Source organism: Natrix helvetica, assembly GCF_964273705.1.
Source record: "Natrix helvetica genome assembly, chromosome: 3".
Classification (NCBI taxonomy): domain Eukaryota; kingdom Metazoa; phylum Chordata; class Lepidosauria; order Squamata; family Natricidae; genus Natrix; species Natrix helvetica.
In genome coordinates this window covers 138,927,003-138,949,305 of record NC_138549.1, presented here as the reverse complement: position 1 = coordinate 138,949,305, position 22,303 = coordinate 138,927,003, and the positions used below count along the sequence as shown (strand labels likewise).

Sequence of the window (22,303 nt, the reverse complement as noted above, 5' to 3'; positions counted from 1 at the left end):
TGACAAAGTCACGTTGCCTGGGATGCATCTCGAGGAGGCTAATCTACCTACAGAATAGGTTCCACAGAGTGAAAGAAGAGAGATCAGTGTTTTCAGAAATAGAATTCACCGTTTGGGATTCTCTGCATAGTGCCTGAATGCATGAACCGACAGTCCTCACCTAGTGATCACAACTGGGACCAACAACTCTATCACCAACCACAGCAGTTACTAAGCAGAAATCACATGACTGCAAGAGGCTTATGACCTCACTCCCATTTGGTCATTAAGCAAGTCATGCCAATCGTTAAGGAAAGCATCACATGACTGCAACTTGTGATTTTACTTCTACCTTCTCTACTTAAGTCCGCTTGCTGCAAGCAAGTTGCAAACCACACAAATAGCAATCACATCACTATGGCTACAATGCAGGAGTCATACATGCAAGGGTTGGTCATAAAGCTATTTTTTTTCTTTTGCATCATTGTAATTTTGAATGGTCACTAAACAGAGTTGATAAGCCAAAACTACCTATAAATATTTTGCCCATTGCAATTTTTCAGTTTTAAGTAAGACTAGTATTCAAATACATCAAACATCTATCTCATAATGTATCAACTGTTACAGATACTACTGTATTATAATTTCTCTTTGAAATCTTTATAAAAATGTAAAAGGATTATGGTTATCACCTCTTGTTTTAAGTAGTTTGCTTTATAAAGAGTAGGTCGTGCATTTTGGAAGTAGTTAAATAAAGTGCAATTAGGAATGAGATTTCAGAAGATCATATGAGAGAAAAGAATCTGAGATTGCAAATCTACATTTTTGGGAGATGGGTGAGAAACAACTGTTAAACCCAGACCAGGGTGGGGTGGAGGTTTAACTTCTGCATAGCTGGAAATGTAGTAACTTATTTGACAAATACTCTTTTTTGACTCTGCTTGGCACTCTTACAGAAAAGTATTATATCTGGTGTTTAAGATCGGATTCTGAAAATATGATCAGAATTGTAAGAAAGCATTTTAATAATCAAATGAAGGCTTAACTACACATAAATGCCGCAATATATATTCTCTTCTTCTGAAGATAATTATATTTTTAAAACTGAAAGCAGCTATGAGTTTGCATTCTTGCAGAGAACTGGAGGGAAGAACGATTCTTTAACTCTTTCACCTGATGGCTCAAAATATTCCATTCCCATCTCACAAACACTTTTGCCAATTTTATTGGTAAATTGAGAAATGTATTTTAAAGAGACAATGTTCTGATCACATTGCAAATTAAGTTCCATTTTTTACAATTATGTGGAATGAACAGCATTCTGTTCCATTTAGGCTATTCAGCAGAAAAAAAGTGTGACTTGTTTAATATATGGAATTGAAATATATTTCCCTTTTCATAGTAATTGTAGTTGCAGTATTGAAATAATCCTGTAAGAACAGATTCTAAACATTACCAAGGAGCATATTTCTTAGCGGAGGAGTCATTCTTGAATCTTAAATCCAAGATTATTCAGATAACTTTATATTATAGGTAGTCCTCAACTTACAAACAGTTCATTTGGTAGTGACTATTTGAAGTTACAAAGGCACTGAAAAAATGATTTATGACCGTTTTTCACACTTATGACTGTTGCAGAATCCCCATGGTCACAAGATCAAAATTTAGATGCTTGACAACTAGCATGTATTTAGGACGGTTGCAATGTCCTGGGGTCATGTGATCACCTTTGGCTACCTTCTGACAAGCAAACCAATGGGAAGCCAAATTTAACAACTGTGTTACTAAGTTAACAACTGCAATGATTCACTTAACAACTGTGGCAAGAAAGTTTGTAAAATGGGGCAAAGATCACTTAACAACTGCCTTGCTTAAATTTTGGTCTCAGTTGAAATTGTAAGTCAAGGAGTGCCTGTATTAGATTCACATGTTGACTGCCTTTTAAAAAGTCAAGTATGTTGGAGAAAGACATTGCTTTGATAGAGGAATATAAAGTGTTTTCAGGAATGGATTTTTTGAGTGCTAATATAGTTAGCTAAGCTTTGAAGCAGACTAACAAGCCTGGTTGTGTGGAATCCTTAATGGTCTCTGACTTCATAATTCAATCCTGGGCTACAAATATTCTCTTCTATTGAAACCTGGTTGTGAACAACACTTACTGTATATTTATGGGTATGAAACATACCCTATGTATGCGTAGGACTTTTAAATCACTAATAATGATTAATAATAATAATGTAAAGTGCTATATCACATCAGAAAAAATGCATAGGGTAGTCACTGATGCACCAGTTTCCTGACATCTTCTGTCAACCTTTTGTCAAGTTTTTGACAATTTTTTCAAGAAATATATCTTGTTCATATGATTATACAGTTTAAACTGTTAAAAACCTGATCTGTGGGTAGAAATGTTATGGTCTATGGAGATTGTTAAATTAAAGATGCTCTGAGTCTCACTATGTGCTAGAAATAATCTTAATCAATCAGTGACATCAATACTGTGCATTAAAATGGAATAAGATAGCAGGTTGCTTCAAAATTCCTTTTTATGCTAACAAATAATGCTTTGAATTTCAGGGTCTATTAGTAGGATAGAGGAAAAGAGAGTTATGTTTAACTTTTCTATATAAGACTTGAATTTAAATGGATAAGGCTAATCAATATTTTGCTTTTTAACTCAAATTATAGATTTGGGGAACCATATGCCACTCAGAGGCAGTTTGGTGTAGCAGTTAAGGCATTAGGCTAGAAACTGTGAGACTGCATTGTAGTCCCACCTTAGGCACAAAGGTGACCTTGTGCTAGTCCAGTGATTCTCAACCTGTGGGTCGGGACCCCTTTGGGGGTCAGAATGACCCTTTCACAGGGTCACCTAAGACCATCGGAAAACACATATTTTTGATGGTCTTGGGAACCGAGACATCAATTTGATGGTTGGGGGTCACCACAACATGAGGAACTGTATTAAAGGGTCACGGCATTGGGAAGGTTGAGAACCACTGTGCTAGTCAGTCTCCTGGTAAACTAAAAAGTAGATACATGTCTTTGTGTGTTTATGTAAGATCTATATTCATCAATGCACTTCCCTATTTGGCTTATTTCATCTGGTGTTTCTATACCAAAATATTAAGGTGCAGATATACAGGTAGACGAATGGGTATTTTAAATGTACTACTATAAATAAAAAGAGCCAATCTGATACATTAGCTAAACCAGAGGTGTCAAATTAGATTTCATTGAGGGTCACGTAAAGGATGTGTTTGGTAGCCATGATGGGGATGGCCAGCTCAACGTCACTTATGTCAGAGGCACCTGTGGTGGCCAAGTGCTCTGCCAGAGAAAACAGGCTCCCGAGTTCTGTTTTGGGCAGTGATGGCCACCTGCAACCCAGGGTGGCCTCATGGGCCAGCTCTAAGTACCCCGTGGGCCTGATTTGGCCCCGGGCCCTTGAATTTGACACCTCTGAGTTAAGGCATTAGGCTAAAAACTGGGAGACTGTGCATTTTAGTCCTGGCTTAACCACAAAACCAGCTGGGTGACTTCGGACTAGTCATCTCTCTCAACCCTAGGAAGCAGGTAATAGGAAATCACTCCTGAAAAATCTTGTTAAGAAAACTGCCTGGACTTTTCCAGGCAGTCTCTGAGAATTGAACACAATGGAGCAGAAGAAAAAAAAGGCATTCAGAGTGAGTGTGATTAGAATGATACACGGGCCTTATACATAAAAATAAAATGTTCTTATTTGTTTCCCAAATGTTCTGCAGGATTAGTAAGTGATGTGATTTTTGTGTCTTTCGCCCATCTATGTTTAGCTTTCATTTCAGTTTTTTGTACACTCCCTTTTATGTTTTATAATACAAATTACAATTCTGTTCAATTACAGCTGAAGGCTCTTATGTTCATGACATCTTAGCCTCAATCAGTGGTTAAGTTCACTGAGTTTTAAGCCATAGAATGGATTATCCAAAGGAAGACATGTTCTAGTCATTTGGTTAACATTATAGCTTAATAGCCCATGCATACAAGTGACTTAATAAATAAATAAATCATCTGAGGCTAATTAGCTAGTGGAGCTAATCATGAATAGATCTTTTAAACCTGATGAAAGTTCTCTGGAAATTCATGAGAAGCTGATTCAGATAGATCATTCCTTAAAATAAAAAGATATAAGTAGTATGGACGCATACTAACTTCTTTGTGGACATTCCCCCAAATTGTGCACTTCATTGGGTTATTGTAAGAGTAGCCAAAGTTATATTCTTAGTACTGTGAGCACAGGATATCTAATCTTCCATTCAAAAAGAGCATTTCTAGTCTTTTCTCTAACTTTTCTTCTAGCAGAATCCCAGGTTGTTCCATGAGTAGCAATTAATAGCATTTTGATTTATATACCTCTTCATAGTGCTTTACTAAGCAGTTTACAAAGTCAACATATTGCCCCCAACAATCTCGATCCTCATTTTACGTACCTTGGAAAAATGGAAGCCTGAGTCAATCTTGAGCCAGTCAAGATCGAACTCCAGACTGTAGGCAGTGAGTTAGCTGGCAATGCTGCATTCTAACAACTGCACCACCATGGCTCCTGTGCTATGAAAGGAAGTTACTTTTGTATTCATGTAATGACCAAACTGCATCTAATTCACTTTGTGACCTTTCTTGTAGTCTTCAGGGCATATTGCCATTAATAAAAATCACTCCAATATTTACTTTACTGTCATTCTGAAGCAGGAAATACATGAAATTTCTACCTTAGTGGTGGGATTAGCAGGTGGTATTAAAATCCCCAGGGAATATCAGGACTGTAAACTACATTGAGAAGTTGAAGACTATTCCAGAAGAAGGGAATTTCTCTTGCTGTAAATTTCATGGATGTTTCCAGAAAGAATTCAAGTTCACCTTAAAGGAGAGCTTACATTTTATACCTTAAAAGAGCAACACAAAATTGGAAGTGAACATTCTAGTTTGGGATTTCCAGTTGGGAAGTCCCCAAATACACTCTAATTTATATTAACACAAATATCTTCAATAAGGTAAAGGTTCCCCTTGCACATATGTGCTAGTCATTCCCGACACTAGGAGGTAGTGCTCATCTCCATTTCAAAGCCGAAGAGCCAGCGCTGTACGAAGATGTCTCCGTGGTCATGTGGCAGCCGGCATGACTAAACGCCGAAGGCACACAGAACACTCTTACCTTCCCACCAAAGGTGGCTCCTATTTTTCTACTTGCATTTTTACATGCTTTCGAACTGCTAGGTTGGCAGATGCTGGGACAAGTAACAGGAGCTCACTCCGTTTCATGGTGCTAGGGATTCAAACCGCCTAACTGCCGATCTTTCTGATCGACAAGCTCAGCATCTTAGCCACTGAACCCCCGCATCCCATATTTTCTTTGCTTCATCTGATGAAAAAGAGCCAAACCTCTCTTTGGGTAATCACTCCCACTGCCAGAGGATTCTAATTATTAAGTTTAACACACTTTAATAATGAATAATCCTTCAACACCCTGAACCTTATGATAAAAATTAAAATCGTGTCATAGTTATGTTTATGGTTTCACTAATTGATTCCTGCCTCCTCCCCTCCAAATCTGCAGCCGCTGGATCTAAATTGAAGATGCTGGGAACCGAAAATTCTGAAGAATAGGACTTCCTTGTAAGATCTCGCCAAATCATTTTGTTTGGAATAAAGAGGGAACAGTTTTGTATTAAATTTTGGATTGCTTTGCAGAAAAAGTCATTGGGCGGGAAAGTCATTCAGATCACCCTAAATCCATAAAAATCTAAACTTGGCAAGAGGTTGTTGTTCTAACTGCAAATCAGCCTCTCTCAACCAAACTGAAAATAACTAAAATAAAGGGGTAAGGATATAGGTAGTTTGATTAAACTTAAATAAAATAAACATTTCACTTCTACTTATTTTTAATTGGCATATTTTTGTAGGGTTTATTTTTTGTGGTGTAATCTAAAGTTTGAAATCAGGCTATTTAGATGTAATCTATGTAGTTCAATCTATTGAGCAAATCTTTAAAATGGGTTAATTCAGCAATAATTAATGTGTTATGTGAAGAGGGCCAATTAACCCCCTACAGTTCAAACAACATAAGAGTCAATAGAATGTATTCATTTTGGATAAGTGTATTATATGAGCCCAGCCTGTAAAATTTATAAGCTATAATGTACTAGAGAAATAAGCAATGTGCAGATCTCCAATTATTGCTGTATTATGATATAGCATTCTTTACTATTGAACATGTTTTCTAAAGTTCTAAAGAGTTTTAAAGTCCTCAACTTTTCTAAAGTTTTCCCTTCTATAGGAGTTATATTTCAGCAACATCTGGAGCAGTCTACTTTTTCTATGTCTAGTTGATGGCTTAGTGTGTAGAGTGAAAACAACCAATGCTGTTCTGAAATCTGCTTGACATTTTCTCAAGTTTTCCTCGCCCGTGAAAGAAACTTCTGTTTTTCTGAATTTTTTTCATTTTTTCCTCTCTAGTTTTTAAATTAAAGGTGGCAGATTGGTGCTGTTGTTTTGTGTTATACCTCATTTCCTCTCCCTGATAGCTGTGCAGATTTCTTAATCTGAAAATTCTCACTAAGAGGACTTCTGTCATAAATTGCTGCCTTAGAGTAAACTAGAATGAGAAAGTCCTTAGAGGTTATAGATTGATGGAGAGATGACTGTTGAGTAAAAATCAGGACATGACTTTCAGTGAGATAATTATATAATGAAAGATGACCCTCCGCTTGGTCATTCTTTACTAATTACATAAAAGAACACCACATTCCACCCATGAGTGTTTCATCAAAGTTCCCTTGTATTGTGATAACATTTTAATCCCATCAAATTGATTAAGAACTACTAAAAATGTAGAAGAAACTTTCTGCCCAGAAAATGCTTTATCTGTTGATAATTAACAGTATTTCAAAGTTTCTTCCTTACTTGTGATAGCTGCAATGATGTAAATGGAGGAGGACAAAGTGGAAAAGGAAACAGACTGGATACATCAAGAAGTTAAGAAAGAAACAGGATCAGCATATGCAACTGCCTTTATTTCAATGGACTTAGTGATTTATTGGAATAGTATTCATTACTAGATAAGTCTTTTGTGGCTTGACAGCAGTGGTGTGCAAGCTTTATGTCCTGAGGCACATTTTTAATTTTTTAAACATGCATTTGACCTCTACAAGTCCCTCGGGAATATTGCCAGTGAAACAGCGATGTCACTGTTATGAAAAAGAACTGGCTGTTCATTTGGGGTTGAAGAACACAAAATAAATGTGTTAAATCTTAATGCACAAATTTTGCAATGTAAACAAATCACACAGCCGAAAATTGGTAATTTCAGTGGCATGGCTTGGGAATGCGCTGAATGCCTCTAAAATAGGATGTGGAAGAGGTTGTTGTTCATAGGTTGTGAGAGTCTGTGATAGGACAGAGAGAAAATGCATTTCCAGGACCAAACTGTCTTTCTCCAGCCATTGTTGGTTCCATGAAGAAGGACGGTGCATGTTCAAATGCACAGAGGCAGATGGATTATCAGCCGTTTATCTAGTGTTACTTGTAATCTGACTGCTTTGACAGATGGGAGGTCCATAGTCAGTTCTGAGATGATGGTTCATATCATGAAGGTGGGGGAGGAGGCAGAGAGAGCACAATCATTATTGAGGAGGAGGTGGGGACTGCAATATGCCTAATAGCATGAAATGGGATGGAGGTGAACAAAAGGGCAGGCAGTGGCTTCCATGAGTGATGACTTATATGCACTGTACGAGAAAAAAATTGCTCAAAATCTCCTGACCTTTTGGGAAGGTGGTTTGGTTACATCTCATCATTTCTTGTCTATTGTTCTCTGCTGTTTTTCTACATAGGCTTCCAGGTGGGGGAAAAAAGACAAGAGATAGCAATCTTCACAATTTGGGGGGGGGGGGCTTTCTTGATTTCCTGGTTTGTGGATTGATTTCTGGTTGCGAGATGCCTTTAATATTTTATAGCAAAGCCAGGGATAAATGGCAGAGAAGCAGATCTTTCTGATGTTAAACCTACTCACTTGGGAATAAATACCATTTTCTCTTTCTTCTTGATAGCAGAGAATCATGCCTTGTAACAGAAGAATAAATGCAATGTAATGAGAATTTATGAAGGTGTATATGGCTCAGCAACTCTTCCTTGAAAATAAAACGTGCTTTAAAAATAATCAGAAAGAAAGAATGCTGCATGAGCAATATCAGTTCCAGCAGACCTTGACAGGCTGAGACTGGCTGTTGCCATGACACCTACCACTTGCACAGGAGGGTCATTGGACTTCAGCTTCAAATACTGTCTTACATTAACTGCTGGGGATTATAACTATATAGTTCTCATTGCTAAATACATTTCATTGCTGTCTAAACCAACCTCAATCCTGGCCAACCTATGCTGCCACCTGTACTCATCTTCCTGGACGATTATTGCTAGATGTTATCACTATCATTGATGACTACACACCCCACTGGCTGCTTCTATGTGACTGAGAGTAAAACATCCTCTTAGACTATGCTAAATTTAGGGTTTGTGGTTCAATAGTTAGTTGGTTTTGTGCCTTCAAGTCAGTGTTGAATTCTGGGGATTGCCTGGACAAGTCCCTTAAGTTTTCCTTGCAGAAGCAGTTGGTCATCATCATTTTTCTGGGCTGAGAGAGAGAGAGAGACTGGGTCAAAGTCACTCTGTTGGCTTCATGGCTAAGGTAGGACTAGGGTCTCTTGGTTTCTACCTTGAACCTTAGCCACTACACAAAACTGAAGGTGAATTAGTGTCAGAAAATCACGTTTAGGGTGACGCATGTTATGGAAGGTGAGCTATTAGATCATGTTCAGAGGTGTTATTCAGCCAATTCAGACTGGTTTGCCAGAACCAGTAGCAGAAATTGCAGGTGGGCCCGTAAAGTGAGCGGACGTGCGCGGGGTGAACCGGTGGTTACAAAATGTGAAACCCACTGCTGATCATCACATGGATGTCCCTGGGCCAGTATGCATATCTATTCCATTGAAAATTATTCCTTCTTTCCTCATTGCTATCAGACCTAAGTATCCTCATATAACACTATTAGAACGTTTTTTGGGGAAAACTTTTAGTTAGTGCCCATGGGGATTTTTTCAAAAAACATTCGTTATATACACTATTTGGTCAATTTTAGTTTGATCATGCCGGTAAAAAAAGAAAGAAGTTTACTTTCTCCAAAACTTCTCAAGGATTGTGTGCCTGAACAAAAGTACAACCTGTGCTCCATCCCTCAGAAGTCAAGCAGCCAATGCACAGTTGAGAAGCTGTGTAGAAACATGATACATGAAAATGAATCAGAAAAATAGAAATTGAGTAGAGAATAGATTGTGAAACAATGGGAAGCAATGAAGTTGATTACAGAGCCAAATGGGCCAAGAGAGGCTATGGATAATCATAAAGAAAAACGGCACATTTTTTGGATACATATTTTCTAGGCCACAGTGAGCCATTTTATTGTTCCACATAAATTAAGTCCTAGAATATGAATTTATTCTAGACAGTTTTGTCAGTTGTGTGAGAGGATGAACTGATCAAGTAGCATGTAAAATGCAGAGATCACTGATTGCATTTATGACTCTATTTTGCAGATCCTAAGCATTGAAGATTCTTAGCAGTTACAGGTTGTCCTTGACTTATACCCATTGATAACTAAGTTATAAGATGGCACTGAAAAAAAGTGACTTATACCTGGCGTTTGCACTTATGATGGTTGCAGCATCTCCACGGTCACTTGATCAAAATTTGGGTGCTTAGCCACCAGCATGTATTTGCAGAGTTGAAAAAGGCAGAAAGGGGACTCTTCCATACCATTGTCATTGTGCCTCTGCCACTAGCTTCCATAAGGTGGAGGAGAATAGCTTTTGAGGGAAGAACCTATGCATAGAATCTCCATGTGATTTAGAATGCTATACATCATGTCTATCCACTTAAATGCAAAGAAGATGTGACCAACAAACGTGATCCAAGTATTTCTAGTGACATGATTAGAATTATGGTGGAAAGTTTTGCTGAATATACCTATTCAGAAATAGGACATTCACTTGTTTTAGTCTCAAGATTTTGATTATTATTAATTTTTTTTGAAATGGTTGATTGTCTTTCCATCTACTTTCTGAATTCCTGCCAGGCTTTGGCAACAAAGCAATCTATCATTGGTTTAGTTGGAGTTGAATAGATAAATTTGTCTTGGAAGGGAGGGAAGGATGAGGTTTCCTAACGCAAAGGTAATGATAGTTTTGGACAAGAGTCATCTGATAAGAGGACTGAAAATCAATTCCCCTTTAATAGAGAATGAGTTACTCCAGTAACACCGCTCTCCCTGTGGCCACATGCAAAATAGGCCATTCCTAACATATTGAGAAATTTGATCTATTCAAACATCAACTCTATCATACTTTTCTTGCATTTGGCCTTCAAGCAATGAGTTCCCTGTGTTCTTAAAAATAAGAGACTGCTCTGGAAGGGAAAGAATCCAAATCTTCCCTATTGCAAGACAATCTGATCAATGTGGGAGTATTACATTGTGTCAAATTTGTTCTTTCCAGTCTCATGAGGACATATGAGCCTAGGCTCAGCTGGGAACAGCTGTTCTGGACTGTAACCTTCCTGGGAGAATAGAAATCTGGGGTTCAGTGCCACGTCTCTACTGCAGCCTTTATTATAGATTCCTGCTGTTTAATTTACTATGGCTGGAAATTGTAGCACTTGGTTATGCAATAATCTCTGCTTGGCCCTGTGGGTGAAATATTATCTAGCATGACCAAGCTGGAAGGGTGGGTGAATACTGATTTGGTATGGGAACTAGTTCCCAGTCCTCATTGCTTCAGCTGCTGGAGGGAGAAGTATGAAATATGTGTCTCTCCCTTCCCATTTAGGAATTTGGCAAGGACTGGAGCAGCTGATTCCTTGTCCAATGGTGGTAATGTAGTTCCATTCCCAAGCATTTAAAATTGACTGTGTTGTTTGCAAATGATATGGATTTCTGCATGGCTCTTTGTTTTCCATTCTAGACTCTATAAACCAAACGTACATAATAACTGGAGATACTTTTAGAGACAGCTTTTAGATTCTCAAAAGTGTTTAGACATTGCTAACCTCTTCACATTACAAGGTTTCAAGGAGGAGGGGGGGACTCCGAAATTGATAAGAAAACAAGATTCACATTACTCCAATCCTTTGCCTATAATTGAATTACTTTGGGCATCAAAGACTTTGGCATCTTAAAGCAGTGTTTCTCATCCATGGCAAGTTTAAAATAGGTGGACTTCAACTCTAGAATTCTTAGAGGCTTAAGGTTCTAAGAATATATGAATCAAATATAAGTATCCTGTTGTATCAAGTGTGGTCTTCTGTTTATCTTTAGTTTTGTGAATATGGAATCATAAATAAAATCATATGAGAATATATGTTATATATAATCATATGATTAAATATTATACACACACACTTATAATGAGCATATATTGAATCCCTTATGAGATATCAATTTGGGAAAATGTGATGTATGGAAAGAACCAGCAACTGTTGCAGATGTTTTGCTGTTTAAAATCTGCATCACAGCATAACCATGTATCTGTGTGTGCCCCAATATGTAATATATATTACATACCTACCGTATTTATCGGCGTATAACACGCACAGGCATATAACATGCACCTTCATTTTAAGAGGGAAATTTCAGGAAAAAAATTTAAATTTCAAATAAAGAACTTTGAAGTATGTACATTATATCGGCGGTGTATATGGTGTATACCAGTGGTGGGCAACCTTTTTTTTCAACTGAGCCAAATCTCGCCAAAACCACGATTGAAATTTATTTTGAGAGCCACATTTTTAAAACCGAAAATACATAGGATGGTACACTGTTTTTAGTTTCAATAAACTCTGGCATTTGAAGCACGCAAGTCTTAAAGCTGTCAAGTTACAAGATCCTTGCATCCCTAACCCTTTAGGAAAAAAAACCCAAGGGGTCTGACAGCTTTAAGACTTGTGGACTTCAACTCCCAGAATTCCTCCTCCAGTCATGTTGGCTCAGAAACTCTGGCATTGAAGCATGCAAGTCTTAAAGCTGTCAAGTTGCAAGACCCTTGCACCCCTAACCCTTTAGGAAAAAAAAACCCAGGGTCTTCAAACCTGACAGCTTGAAGACTTGTGGACTTCAACTCCCAGAATTCCTCCTCCAGTCATGTTGCGCCGACGTCATCTGCATGGATCCATCTTCGGCTTTTTTCACAGGGGGCAGGGCTGCTGCTGAAGATGTCGACGAGCCCCTGCCGCCACCAGAACAACAGCTGCCTCCTCCTCCAACAGCACCACTACATTTGGAGTGAAGCCGCCAAAGCTCCCGCTGGCGCCCCCCTCCACTCGGAGCACCGCGTTACCTCTGCTGCCTTCTCCGCTGCCGCCATGCTTTTGAGAAGCCATGAGGCCTTTTTTCCCTGCTCCGCCCCCCCCTGCCGCCTTCCTACTGGCTCCTGCGGCCTCATGGCTCCTCAAAAGCACAGCAGAGGAGGAGGGGGCAGGGTAACGCAGGGCCCAACTCAGGTGCTCCGAACGGAGGGGGAGGGGCCGCTGCCATAGGCAGGGGTGCCGGCGGGAGCTTTGGCAGCTTCACCTCTGCCGCAGCGTCGGGTGCTGTTAGAGGAGGAGGAGGCGGCAGCAGATATTCCGGTAGCAGCAGGGGCTTTACTTTAGCTGCAGCGCCGGACGCAAGCAGCTAGGATTGGCCACCCACAAAGGATCTCCTCCCCGGGCTTGCTTTCCTGGCATCAGTCGCCCCGCGCTCACCAAAACAAGTCCGGGGAGGTCCTTTGCGGGCGGCCAGTTCTAGCCATCTGCAAAGGACCTCCCCAGCCTCCGGTGCCTGTGACAGCAGAAAGCACTGCGTGGCAGTTGGAAACTGCTGCAGGGTGTTTTCTTGCCACCTGCACGGGCGCGGCCGCGCACCTTAGAGGGAACAGTGGGAGGGAGGGGAGCGGGCGCCCGGCACACAGAAGAGCCGCATTAAAATGTTATATCGGCGTATAACACGCATACATCATTTGCCCCCTATTTTTCAGGGGGAAAAGTGCGTGTTATACGCCGATAAATACGGTATATGTAATAATTCTGAATGTTTCTCTGAATAGGTTCTAGATATTAATATGGGTTTCTTATTTTATTGAAATATATAAATTACATGAAAAAGAATCTCTTAAATAAGTTCACATTTTGTAGTAACTATTTTCCTTTTAAAAAATTTGGGGGTGAAAATAATTTATTCCTCTCTTGTACAAAAATAAAACCATAATTGGAAGCCCATTCTGTGGACAACTTACACTTATAAACATATAAGGTCCTTGCGTATGATGTCTTAAACTTTTTTGTGTAGTTACATTTATAATTATGCAGAACTATGCAAGTATTTTGGGCCTCTTTTCGGTTGGAAGACTTGATAGTAAGATAGGACTGAGCAACTGTTTTGAATCCAAGCAACGATAAGAGTATAGTTTGCCAAGCGTTACACTTGGAAGAAAGGCCCGGTGGGTGGAAATAAAGAGGATGGGATCAGCCAAGCCCATAGGATTGCTGGGGGATGCAATAAAGGAAAATCCATGTGTATTTTGCTCCTTAGAATAAAAGCAGAAAATAATGATAAGTAAATAAAAGGGAAGTTATTGAGGTCAGGGCAAAGCAAAAAGGTGGAGTTACTTCCTTGAAGAAAAGATTTATTTATTTATCAATCATGTTTATATAGCTGCCACTCTCACCAAAGGTAGGCAGCAAACAAGAATCAATAAGAACAGGTTATCCATTGCCCATCCTTGTGGAAAAGGAAAGGGGTGTGCCTATTGTTTTACCTACAAGGTCAGGCATGTTTGCTGGTTTAATTGATCAATCAGTCCTTCTGCTGGTTACAGCAGTCTTACAATTGTGTGTCATAGCTGTGCTTGGATGAGATGCCTAATCAGGTGAATTTTTAAAAAACACCAACCAATGGCTACATACATGTAAAATCTGGAAAATTGGATGGAAAGTAGCCAAGCAGAGAACCAACCTAGAACTAAGGAGAAATTTCCAGACAGAATAATTGATCAGTGGAACAACTTGCCTCTAGAGATTGTGTGTTCTCCAACAGTGGAGGTTTTTAAGAAGAGAACAGACAACCATTTGTCAGAAATGATTGAGCATGGGGTTGGACTAGAAGACACTCAAGGTCCCTTCCAAATCTGTTATTCTGTTATTACGGCTGTTGTTATTGTTTTAGTGGCAAAATCTTTTGTGTGAATACCAGTCCAAGTTTTATGTTTAAGGCAATTTTTGTTTCCGTGCTTTGTACAAATGAGTTTACTCTAACCAGGTTAAGCATATTGCAAAAATACAGTCATTGGTTTTAAAGGGGCCTTGAGGCCATCCCATTTAAACCATTCACCAAGTCCCATTGCTACAATATTTGACTGGAGTTCAGAGTGAGATTATTTAATGCTTACACTATAATTGTTTTCCCTCTGTAAACATACATGCTCATTTTGTAGGAATATTTCCCATGAAATGTTGCCCAAATGAAATAGGGGAAACAGATTTCACTGATTTCTTGAGAGAAGGCCAGGTCCTCTCCTCAAGTTGTGTCTCACCAGGAAATTGGGACTGAAAGTAAGCCTCAACTCCAAATGGCAAGCATATAGCAGTGTGGTTTGTCCTCTAATTGTTTAACTTTCAATTATCTTTACTCATAGACTGCATAACTCTGCTTTCTTTTGCCACCATCCCCTTGAAGTCCATTTTAAGGATTTTTTTTTAAAAAAAAACATGCGAATGAGCCTGGGATTTGTAATAAAAAGTGAAACGTATTAGTTGAGCTCAGTAGCAGATGCACCATGACACAAAGATAATTGAGAAATAAAACCCCGTTCTTCCTAGAAGCTGATGCCTGGTGTTCCCCATCTACACAGATATTTTACTCTGCCTCTACCAGGCTAATGGCTGAATCCATATTTATACTCTTAAAAGACATTTTTTAAATAAACAGAAGAAATTCACAAGCATTTCATCCATCTCAGATGTGTTTGTAGGCTACATGTCACTTATCTCAACCATTGATATAGGGATGAGTGTTAAGGGACAAAAGTAGGAAAGGAGAAAATTGAGTTACCTTATTCTTTATCACAATAATTAAGTAACAGAAAGAAATTCCCTTGTGTAATCTTGTTTTGTATATTCATCCAACTTCTGTTTTTTCTTATTCTTTGTTTCTGTTTCAAATCGATGGCTGGCTGTTGGGATGGCTGTTGCCAAGGTAGCAAAGGAGCTGGCTCTGAAGAAAAGATAGAGAGATGTGCGAAGAATATAAAATCAGTGAGCGTGTATGACAGAGAATAAAAAGAGATGATTATGGATAATTTTCACTTTATAGCATCCATTAGCTGTTTTTGAGTGCTATTTCCATTTTATGATTTAGGTTAGCATGTATAAACATATAAATGTTTATAGGAAGTCCTAAATTTACTTTCAGCTGGTATGATTTGGGGCAGCATTTTATTCTATTATATATCGTCATGTATTCTATAGTACATGTACAATGATGAGAAAGGAAATTTCTAAAAAAAAAGATAAGTGTGTTGCTGTTTTTGCTATTTAAATGCATGCTTGCAACTGGAATACTTATAATCTACCCTGTTTCCCCGAAAATAAGACCTCTCTGGATAATAAGCCCAATTGGGCTTTTGAGTGCATGCACTAAAATAAGCCCTCCCCCGAAAATAAGCACTTCATGAAAATATTGCAACACAGAAGCAGCCATGAGGTGACCACACTTGCCGCCTCCTGCGCCTCAAAAATAATAAGACCTCCCAGAAAATAAGGCCAAGTGCTTATTTTGGGGGTTAATTTCCCTCTTATTTTGGGGAAAACATGGTACATAATTTTTGTGTGTGCAATTACCGTATCTTTTTACAGAAGTTTCTTAATTTGTGATGGTTATATGAGGAAGGGCACATGCATTATAAATATGATAGGGAGTTCTGATTTTAGTTCTGCTTCCTTATAGGTTGGAGATGAATGACAAATCCCACAACAATCTGCAAGAAAGATTGTTGCTTTAAACTAATTCCATTTTCATGGCTGGCAAATATGTTCACACTTTGGTTTAAAAGCCCTGCAAGAATTCTTTGATTATGGGTTATAATAACAAAAAAATATGAAAACTATTCTGCATTCCCTTTTAAGAATTTTGCTTTCCTCCATCTTTAAACCGCAATCGATATGTAGATTGTTCAGGGAAGCTATATCTTTTCATTCAATCAGGACTTGAAGTAAATGAGATCTTTTTGATTGTATTGGCCATTCATGCCTATTGTGTTATGTATAAGAGTTTTTATTTTTATTTTTTAAATCTTTTTACTTAAAAGCTTTGGATGTTCAAAATTGTCTAGGCCAGGGGTGTCCAAACTTGGGAACTTTAAGACTTGTGGACTTCAACTTCCAGAATTCCCCAGCCAGCCACCATGCTGGCTGGGGAATTCTGGAAGTTGAAGTCCACAAGTCTTAAAGTTCCCAAGTTTGGACACCCCTGGTCTACACTATCATAAATTTCCCCAATATAAACCCCATAAAGTCTGTGACCTGGTCATAACCTCCAGGAATTTGAACGGGGAAAGAGACATCATATGTTTAATGGTAAACAACTGAATGATTAATTGTGTCCTGTCAAATCACTGCTTGTTTTATCAGCCACGTGGCTAGGCCAGCATGATCTCTCTGCAGTATAGCTCTTCAGATTCTCCAATGGTATACCATTGGAGAATGGTATAGTAATCAGATCCATCCATCTTGCTGCTCTTTTGATCCTTTTCTCTTTCCTTCTACCTTTCACAGTATTACAGATTTTTCAAGGGAGCTTATCTTTGCATAATGTCCGCAAAATGTGGTAATTTCAACCTGGTCAATTGTATCTTGAATGAAAACTCTGGATTGATTTGCTTATGATTCATTTGTTTGTTTTCTTGGCTATTCATAGTATTGTTAGGTATTTTATCCAACTCAAAGCTCAAAACCATCAATAGTCTTTTGATCTTGTTTCTTCAGAGTTTAATTTTCACATCCCTATAGTGTCACAAGAAAATCACTACTTCCACATTTCTGTTTTTCTGGCAGTATAGATGGGTGATGGCTAACCTTTTCCGGTCCGGGTACCTGACGCGCACATGCCCAAAAGGCATTGCCCAAAATGCAATGTGCATGCCCCTGCCCCCATGCATGCACGCATGACCCACACACAGTGTCCTAGCCACCCCCCCATGCATGTGCACGTGACCCCTCTGCACGTGCCCTGACTCATGCATGCCAGCATGACGCCCCTGCATGCCCCATGTGCATGCACATTCAACCCCTCACATGTGCCCCCCCATGCATGCGTGGCTGAGACCCCAGAACCAGCTGGCTGGTGGGAAATGCATGCACTTACGCAGCGGAGCTGAAGCGGGGTGACAGCTTGTGTGCCTTCAGTGAGGATGCTGCATGCCACCTCTGGCACACATGCCATAGGTTCGCCATCACGGGTATAGACAGGTAACAGCATTCAAATATCTTTTCCAGAGCCATCATTATTGTCTTACAAAGTGCTAATCCATAGTTATATTTCTTGGCTGCTGGTTTCTTTAGTGCTGGTGATTGATCCTAAAAGTATATTCGGAGGTTAATTACTTTACTTGTTATCATTATTTTGGTTTTCTCTGCATTTAAAATTTTTCACTGTGGTTTTTTATTTTCATTGCTAGATTTTCCTGATCATTTCTATTTTCCACTATTATAATAGGTTCATTAACATAATGAAGAATATTGATGTTTCTTCTTCCAATTTAAAACTACTCTCAACATCTTCCAATCCAGCTCCCCTCAATATACGTACTTCATATTCAACAAGGTTAAATTCACTAGGAATTGTTTTCATTCCTTTGCTAAACTGGAGCCAGTCTATTTCACCATGTTCCATCCAGTCGATAGGTTCTGCCTGTGTCTGGATTTCTCAAGAGTGCAATGAAATGTTCAGGGATTCCCATTTTCCTAAGGACATTTGATTGATACAATCAAAGCTCTTTACACAACGCATGATGCATATTGGCTTTTTAAGCATTCTTTGGTTTTCTCAATTATCCATAATAACAGTAATGATTCTTGTTCCTTGATCTTTTCTAAAACCATCTGGTGTCTACCTTTCTATCTGGACATCTAATCTTTGCTTGGATGATCCTAAGCATTATTTTGCTAATATTCAAAATTAAGGATATATAGGTAGTCCTTGACTTACAACCGTTTGTTTAGTGACCATTCACTAAAGTTAGAATGGCACTGAAAAAACCTGACTTATAACCGTTTTCACACTTACCGCTGTTGATGCATTCCCTTGGTCATGTCAATAAAATTCGGATGCTTGGCAAGTGGCATGTATTTATGACAGTTGCAGTGTCCCAGGGTCATGTGATCACCTTTTGTGACCTACTTCCATTCTTTTTGCAATATCGCACATACATATGCAAGGAGGGATATTTGCACAATAATATTGCAATACATTTTCATCAATGCCCCAATTCCCCCAAAAGCTATTTTTCCCAATATACTACTGTTCAACCTAAAGCTGTTTGCATTTGCCATGGATAGTAATGCCAGGTAACCTATGGTGAAATGTTTCTCGTGGCTTGTTGCTTAATTTGGCAATTTAATTATATAACATACCCTTGCAAAACCTGGAGTCTCTCTGATGAGGTCAACAACTAATGAAGAACTTCCACTTGCAGATTTATGTCATTTAAAAATTAAGATAGATGTCAGTGTTTCAATTATATATAATTAAAATGCCTCATCTAAATTGATTGTCTTTATTCTCACCCCTGGTTGGTAGGTTGGTGTTTTAGACTGACCAAGAACAGTGTTTAAGCCAACCTTGCCAGGCACATGCTCTTTAGATCGGCTAAAGTGGAAATTCTCATAGTCTCCAGCTGCATGGACAATTCACAATATATGTATTTGGAAATTATATGTATTACGTTATAAAACATTGGCAGCTGATTTATTTATTCTTTCCCAAATTTTTTGTAGTGTTATATAAGAATCTTATCATATTCTCCAGATGTGTTGGACTGTGATTCTTGTTACCCCCAATGAAGTGTCCAGCTGGGAATTATGATAGTTGTTGTCTAAAACATCTGGGGTACATTTAGTTATGGAATACTGTCCTGTTGGCTCTGCTGTGATTTGAAAAAGTGGATGCTTGAATTCTCTGCCTAAAGCAATTTTCTGCCTGTTCATTTCCATCACCCCTCTTCTTCTTCTTTCTACAGGGTAATGCTCTCTAATGTGATATATCCTGTCTGTTGCCATGGCATCCTTTGTGAGGTCACCAGATAAAGCTAATTGCCCCCTCCCACAGGAAGAATAATTAGTGAAGAGAGAGAGAGAGAGAGAGGACTGTAATCAAAGCCCACTTCCCTCAGTTTGATTTAGATAAAGGAAAAGCATACAGATAGGCTCCTGTCTTTTCACTGGGAAAGGGGCAGAGAAGGCTGGTTCAGGCAGTTAGCCTCAGGTGGGTGGTGTGCCATTTATCCGTTGCTTATTGGCTTCAATCCAGGAGTAGCTATGGACAGATTTCTTAAAATTATCTCGTAACTGAGCAGCATGTTTACTGAATTCAATCCTGATTACACTCAAATAAATTACACTCAAATAAATGTTTTGAGAATCTTCACGTAAAGAACAATGCTTTTGGAAAAGTGTAAGGTGACAGGGAGGCTCCTGCAGCTGCTTAAAAAGGAGATGGTCCCACATACTATCCATGGGCTATAGATATAAGTACGTAGTTGTTTTGAAGCTGGACAGCAAGTGGCCCCATCTGCTTTTTAGGCAGCTGGAAGAGCATCCCAAGGGCATGCTGTCAGTTGGCTGTACTTTATCAATGAAAATCAGGGACATGATTTGCTCTCAATGTTTAGTAAAAAATATTTATTAACAACATTTATATATCAGTAAAATGTATCTGCCCTAAACATTCTATCAGTGCACCATCTAGTGGTGTTATTTTGTGATCATCATTTCTCCTGCAGTCCCTGCTTTAGGAAACCCCTTAACTTCCATCCATAGCTGGGTCCCTATATTATGTCACCAGGGATTAGATGAGCTCTCCTAAGAGCAGCAGCAGCAGCAACAGACCCTGACTTCCTAGATCAGGAGTGTCAAACTCAGGTCATCACGGCAGCATCATGTGATTTATCGAGACTTCCCCCTCCTTTCAGTAAACTGGGCGTGGGCGTGGCCAGCGTGTGATGCATCCGGCCCATGGGCCAGGAGTTTGACAGCCCTATCCTAGATCTTCCATTGACCATATGGTTTCTCCATATGGATTAATCTACAGACCCCATTATAACAATAGAAGAGAATAGATCAGGGTTGCTCCCTGACTTTGAAGAGCATTAAGGACTCCACCGATCCCTTTATCTGCAGCAACTGCCCTCATTGATCACCTCCGACTAACACAAACTTTGCTGCCTGAGAATGATGGCATGTATAGTCTAAAACTTTTAGAGGGTATAAGGTTGGAAGAAGGTGATGGCAACCACTATCGGGTCAATTAGAAACAAAACCAAAAGCACCGTCTTATATTGTAGGAAATTCTCAGTGACCAAGTGTCACGGAATGTCTGACAGCAGGGTGATCTACAGTGAACGTTCAGTTCCTGCAGATTACTGACCATTAGACCTCATTGTCACTCCAGTGACTCATAAATGCATTCGTCACTCTCAGGTGCCTAGACAAAAAGTTGAGCAGGAATTTTGAGGCTGCTTGAGAAAAACATATTTAGCTGAGTTTTCTTGTTTGTTTTGTGACTCATTGAATCTGAATCTGTTTCTGCCTCATACATCCCCTACGTTAGACCAGGTGTGTTAGCCAAAACAGCTAAAACAGCTAAAACAGCCGCATAAGTTTACTTTCTGCAGCCATGTCATTTTAATCAATTTTCTTGGCATTTAGATCAAGGTCACTAATCAATATTAGACCTGATATTGCTTGTGAAGTTTTAAGCTGCCTAAGTGCAAAAGTTACAAAATAGAAAATCATTAAGATACTTTTTGTGCAGACAAATTTCTGTTCAAAATATAGCACGGAATTGTGACATACTAATTAACGCATAAACAGCTTCATCCTTCAATCCTTACCTGCCTGCCTGCCTATCTGTTTCCTTGCTTGCAAAGTCAATCTTGTTTCAAAACAGCATTAAAGCAGCTTTCCTATTTCACATTTCTCTAAGTATTACATATGGTTTATCCTTCCATGACATTGCATTACATGTATCCCTGCCTCCAACATTGTATAATTGGATGCTAATAGTGGACGTATAGAAGTGTTTAATATACAGACATCTCAATAAAATAAAGATTGAATCCATATTTCAGAGGGAGCAGGGGAACCCAAGATGGGACTACCAACAATTTCCATGCTGTATACTGTCATACTTATTGGACAAGGAAATAAAGTGTAGAAAAGTTTATTTTTACAGTATATATCTCTGTTCTAAATACTATTCCCTGCCATCTAATGAATGATAGTCCTTTACTCTGTCTTTGAAATCTTCAGTGTTTGCCAAGAAAATTGCAGCATCTGCAAATAGTGATTATTCCATTGTTCGATCTGTATATTATAACCAAAGATTTTAGCATTTTACCACAAATATCCATGTCACCCAAATCTCAGATTGTATCTTTCTAACTCCAAGAGCCTTCTATTTCTTAGAAGCAACCATTCCTACATCCAAACCAAACAACATGCTGCAAAACAGAATTTCAAATCAGATAGACCCACCGTCATCTCTACTTTGCATTTTCTAACACATGTTTTTTCCCCTGCCACACAACTTTAGATCTATTCTTCTACAACTGTTTAAATGGTGCATCTGTTATCAAAACAGGTGTTGTCTAAAGTAAAAAACATCACTATTCTAGTCATCTTGTATAGGATATGGGTGCAGTGGTGGGTTCCGGGCGGTATGCCCCGGTGGCAGCTGGGAGCAGTGGCCACCATACTAGAACGGTGTTTTGGAGGGCCCACCCTCCCGCTCACATTCCTTACCTGCTTTTAAGTCAACTGGGCCATTTGCACACATGCACGCAGCATATGGTGCCTGCACAACCTCTGCCGAGCAGCTGGAGCGTCACAGGGCAGTGGGTGCGCATGCGCGCACAGCGTATGTGCCCAAGGTGGATGCCCAGCCCTGTCGCAGCATAACGGTTGCGACGGGACCCAGAATCCACCACTGTAT

The 22,303-nt window shown here is 39.2% G+C and overlaps 1 protein-coding gene across 6 annotated transcripts in view; it reads left to right on the top strand.

Annotated features, from left to right (window-relative positions):
- NAV1 (neuron navigator 1) overlaps positions 1–22,303 on the top strand; it is a 264,216-nt gene that overhangs the window by 57,595 nt on the left and 184,318 nt on the right. The window lies entirely within an intron of this gene.